General features: G+C 37.9%; 1 pseudogene; it reads left to right on the top strand.

Moving 5' to 3' along the window:
• Positions 1–2,815: 2,815 nt before the first annotated feature.
• Positions 2,816–3,390, top strand: LOC110581296 (annotated as a pseudogene).
• Positions 3,391–6,090: the final 2,700 nt, after the last annotated feature.

The following is a 6,090-nucleotide window of genomic DNA, read 5'->3' as shown; positions in this document are numbered from 1 at the left end:
ATCAGCAACCTGGAGGACAGAATAATGGAAAGCAACCAAACTGAACAGGTGAGAGAAAACAAAACACAAAATGAAAACAGACTTAGGGAACTCAGTGACACCATCAAGCATAATAATATTTGCATTATAGGGATCCCAGAAGGAAAGACGAGAGAAAAGGGGGCAGGAAATTTATTTGAAGATATAATAGCTGAAAGCATCCCAAATCTGGGGAAGGAGACAGAAATCCAGATCCAGGAGGCACAGAGAGCCCCTGACAAAATCAACCCAAAGACGTCGACACCAAGACACATAATAATTCAAATGGCAGAATGGAGTGATAATGAGAGAATTTCAAAAGCAGCAAGAGGAAAGAAAACAATTACATACAAGGGAAACCCCATAAGGCTATCAGCAGAAGAATGGAGTGTCATTAAAAAAAAAAAAAAAAAGAAGGGAGTGGCATGATATTTTCAAAGTGAAGAAAGTAAAAAACCCTACAGCCAAGAATATCCTATCCAGCAAGGCTATCATTCAGAATGGAAGGAGAAATGGTTTCCCAGACAAACTAAAGCTTAAGGAATCCGTGGCCACTAAACCAGCTCTACAACTAATGTTAAAGGGGATCCTTTGAGTGGAAAGACCATAAGCAGGGCTAAGAAATGTAAGGAGCACAAAAGCAGTAAACATAAGTCTGTCTATAAACCAGTCAATGGACTCTCAAAATGAAAGATTGTAAAGTATGGCAACATACACATAAAACGTGGGTTGGGTTGGGGGGAGAGGAGTAAAGTATGGGTTCAAACTTTAAGCGACCATCAACTATACACACAAAATGTTTTATACAAACTGAATGGTAACCAGAAATCAAAAACCAGTAACAGGTATGCAAAAACTAAAGAGAGAGGAATCCAAGCAAATCACTAAAGAAAGCCAACTAACTGTGAATGAACAGAGCAAGAGAAGAAAGGAACAGAGAAGAACCACAAAAACAACCATAAAATGTGTAACAAAATGGCAATAAGCACATACTTATCTCTAGGTTTAGTGTAAATGGACTAAATGTTCCAATCAAAAGACACAGGGTGACACAAATGTAAAAAAGCAAGACCCGTCTATATGCTGCCTACAAGAGACTCACTTCAGACCTAAAGACACATGCAGATTGAAAGTGAAATGATGGAGAATCATTTATCATGCAAATGGATATGAAAAGAAAGCTGGGCTTGCAATGCTTACATTGGACAGAATAGACTTTAGACAAGCACTGTCAGAGGGGACAAAGAAGGACACTATATAATCATAAAGGGAACAATACAACAAGAAGGCATAACAATTGTAAATAGTTATGCACCCTACATGGGAGCACCAAAATATATAAAGCAGCTAATAACAAACATAAAGAAAGCAATTGATAATAATACACTAATAATAGTGGGCTTTAACACTCTGCTTACATCAATGGATGGATCATCCAAACAGAAAATCAACAAGGAAACAATGCCTTTGAATGACACATTGGACCAGATGGACCTAACAGATATATTCAGAACATTCCATCCAAAAACAGCAGAATACTCTTTTTTTTTTTTTTTTCAGGTGAACATGGAACATTCTCCAGAATAGATCACATATTAGGCCACAAAACAGTCTCAACAAATTCAAAAAGATCAAAGTCATACCATGCATTTTCTTCTGGCCACAATGCTATGAAACTAGAAATTAACCACAAGAAAAAATCTGGAACTAGCACAAATTCACAGAGGTTAAATAACTAATGCTACTAAACAATGAATGGGTCAACCAAGAAATCAAAGAGGAAATCAAAAAATACATGGAGACAAATGAAAAAGAAAACACAACAATCCAAAATCTTTGGGATGCAGCAAAAGCTGTTCTAAGGAGGAAGTTTATAGCAATACAGTCCTACCTCAAGAAGCAAGAAAAATCTAAAAGTAAACAATCTAACCTTACACCTACAGGAACTAGAAAAAGAAGAACAAACAAAACCCCAAACCAGTAGAAGGAAGGAAATAATAAAGATTAGGGCAGAAATAAATGAAATAGAAACTAAAAAAAGCCAGTAGAACAGATCAATGAACCTGGGAGTAGGTTCTTTGAAAAGATCAACAGAAGTGATATATCTTTAGCCAGAACTCATCAAAAAAGAGAGAAGACTCAAATAAACAAAATCACAAATGAAAGAGGAGAAATAACAACCGACAACACAAACATGCAAAGGATTATAAGAGAATATTATGAAAAATTATATCCCAACAAATTGAACAACGTGGAAGACATGGATAAACACCTAGAAACATATAACCTCCCAAAACTGAATCAGGAAGAAATAGAAAATGTGAACAGACCGATTAGACAGATTAACAGCAATGAAATGGAATCAGTAATCAAAAAACTCCAAACAAACAAGAGTCCAGGACCAGACGGCTTCACAAGTGAATTCTACCAAACATTTAAAGAAGAGTTAATACCTAATCTTCTCAAACTATTCCAAAAAATTGAAGAGGAGGGAAAGCTTCCAAATTCATTCTAGGAGGCCAGCATTACCCTGATACCAACACCAGATAAAGACATTATCAAAAAAGAGAACTACAGGCCAATATCTCTGATGAACATAGGTGCAAAAATCCTCAACAAAATATTATCAAGCCGAATCTAACAAATACATTAAAAAAAAAATTCACTCACCACAATCAAGCGGGATTTATTCCTGGGATGCAAGAGTGGTTCAATATTTGCAAATCGATCCATGTGATACACCACATTAATAAAAGAAAGGATAAGAACCACGTGATCAGATTTGCTCATAGTCGCCATGATGGCCATGAGTTTATTGCAGCAGGCTTCGGTCACTGCAGTGGCTGCTCTCTCTGGCCACTGGCTTGGCACTTGGCTTGGATTTGGGGGCTTCCTCACCCGTGGCTTTCCGAAGACTGCAGCTCCTGTGTGACACAGTGGAGACCATGGGTAAAGACTGTTTACCATCAAACCTTCTGGTTTCTATGACAGGCATTTTTTTCAGTTTAAGGAAGTTCTACATTTTGTTGACTGGGATTCCAGTAGCAGTTGGCATAACTCTGGTGAATATATTCACTGGTGAAGCTGAGTTAGCAGAAATTCCAGGAGGCTATATCCCAGAACACTGGGAATATTTCAGGCATCCTGTATCAGGATGGATTGCCCAAAGTTTCTTTGAAGGCCGTGAAAAGAATTACGAAACAACAATGGCTAGCCTTCAAATTGAAGCTGAAAGGGTCGATTTATGGTTAAAGGAACCAGGAGTACAAAGTTTAGTTAATGTGTGAGAGGGGCGATGGTCCCCGGCATCAGTACCCGATCCTTGAGAAGGTGTTGATTGATCATTCTCCAAAAGCAACTCCCAACAACTAATCTTTTATTTCTCTAAATACAAAGTATATTTGTATTCTCTTTAGGGGAAAATTAATTAATAAATGTATTCTGTGTTTTTGCTCATGTGATGAATAAAAGATCCTCCATTGCTCTATTTCTCAACACAATGGTTCAGGTTAAGACTTTTGTGTGGGATTTCATTTTTCCCCCAGCTTTATTGAAGCATCATTGACAATACTGTAAGATATTTAAAGTGCACATTGTGATGATTTGATACACATTGTGAAAGGCAGATTAAGACTTTTGATTTGTGGGTTTTGGCTTCCTCCCTTAAGAAGGCTTATTGGAGCACCTGGGTGGCTCAGTCGCTGAAGCGTCTGACTCTTGATTTTGGCTCAGGTCATGATCTCAGGGTCGTGAGATCGAGCCTCACCATGGGCTCTGTGCTCAGCGCAGAGTCTGCTTGAGATTCTCTCTCTCCCTCTCCCTCCATACCTCCCCACTCCCTCCTTCTCAAAAAAAAGTTTATCATATAAAAAAAGAAAACTTGGACATACAGGAATTTGTGGACTCCTAAAGGTGTAACTTTGAAAGTATAATGTTTTATTTGTCTGATAATCGGAATTTAGAGAAGTCTAGTTATGCTAAACATCAGGAAATACAGTAGTTTACATTCATGTCTGTATTGTAGATACATAGATCATTCACAGGAAATTCAGAATTTCAAATTACATAAATACTGAACTAACTGTATAAACCATTAACACCTTAATAAACAACTTTTCAGTGAAAAAAAGAAAGAGAAGCATGTGATCATTTCATTGGATGCAGAGAAAGCATTTGACAAAGTACAAGATCCATTCACAACTAAAACGTGCAACAAAGTTGATTTAGAGGGACAATACCTCAACATAATAAGAGCCATATATGAAAAATCCACAAAGCACATCATACTCCATGTGGAAAAACTGAGAGCTTTCCCCCTGGGGTCAGAAACGAGGCAAGGATGTCCACTCTCACCACTTTTATTCAACACAGTAGTGGAAGTCCTAGCTGCAACCATCAGACAAGAAAAGGGATACAAGGCATCCAAATTGGTAAGGAAGAAGTAAAATGTTCACTATTTGCAGATAACGTGATACTGTATATAGAAAACCCAAAAGACACTTCCAAAAAGCTACTAGAAATGATAAATGAATTCAGTAAGTTCTCAGGATACAAAATCAATGCACAGAAATCTGTTGCATTTCTAGACACCAATAATGAAGCAACAGAAAGAGAAATTAAGAAAACAATCCCATTTACAATTGCACCAGAAAAGAGTAAAATGCCTAAGAGTAAACTTAACCAAGGAGATGAAAGACCTGTACTCTGAAAACTATAAAACACTGATGAAAGAAACTGAAGACAACACAAACAAATGGAAAGATATTCCATGCTCATGGATAGGAAGAACAAATACTGTTACAATGTCCATACTATCCAAAGCAATCTACAGATTTGATGCAATGGCTGTCAAAATACCAACAGCAGTTTTCACAGAACTCGAACAAACAATCTTAGAATCTGTATGGAACCACAAAAGACTTTGAATAGCTGAAGCAATCTTTTTTAAAAGAATATTTTATTTAATTATATTTGACAGAGAAAGACACAGCGAGAGAGGGAACACAAGCAGTGTGAGTGGGAGAGGGAGAAGCAGGCTTCCCACGGGGAGCCGGATGTGGGGCTCGATCCCAGGACCCTGGGATCATGACCTGAGCCTAAGGCAGACGCTTAATGACTGAGCCACCCAGGCGCCCCTAGCTGAAGCAATCTTGAAAAGAAAAACAAAGCTGGAGGTATCATAATTCCAGACTTCAACTTATATTACAAAGCTGTAGTAGTCAAAACAGTATGGTACTGGCACAAAAATAGACATGTAGATCAACGGCACAGAATAGAGAGCCCAGAAATAATCCCACGAGCATATGGCCAATTGATCTTTGACAAAGGAGGCAAGAATATCCAGTGGGAAGATATCCAGTGGGAAAAAATTTTGGTTCCCAACAAATGGTGTTGGGAGAACTGAACAGCTATGCGCAAAAGAATAAAACCAGACCACAATCTTACATCCTACACAGTGACAAACTCAAAATGGATTATGGACCTAAATGTGAGACCTGAAACTATAAAAACCTCAGAAGAGAGCACAGGCTGTAATTTCTCTGACACCAGCTGTAACAGCTTTCTTCTTTTCTTTTTTTCCCCTAGATATGTCTCCTGAGGCAAGGGAAACAAACGCAAAAATAAACTATTGGGACTACATCAAAATAAAAAGTTTCTACACAGCAGAGGAAACAGTCAATAAAACTAAAAGACAACTTACTGAATGGGAGAAGATATTTCCAAATGATATATCTGATGAAGACTTAGTATCCAAAATATATAAAGGACTTATACAACTCAACACCCAAAGACAAATAATCCAATTAAAAATGGGCAGAACATGAATAGACATTTCTCCAAAGAAGACATCCAGATGGCCAACAGACACATGAAAAGATGCTCAACATCGCTCACCATCAGGGAAATGCAAATCAAAACCACAGTGAGATATCACCTCACATCTGTCAGAATGGCTAAAATAAAAAACACAAGAAATGACAAGTGTTGGCAAGGATGTGGAGAAAAAGGAACCCTTCTGCCTGCTGGTGGGAATGCAAACTGGTGCAGCCAGTATGGAAGACAGTATGGAGG

The sequence above is a fragment of the Neomonachus schauinslandi genome, chromosome X (genome assembly GCF_002201575.2).
Source record: "Neomonachus schauinslandi chromosome X, ASM220157v2, whole genome shotgun sequence".
Lineage (NCBI taxonomy): Eukaryota > Metazoa > Chordata > Mammalia > Carnivora > Phocidae > Neomonachus > Neomonachus schauinslandi.
Note: the sequence above shows the minus strand (reverse complement) of the source record. Positions and strands in the feature narration are given on the sequence as shown.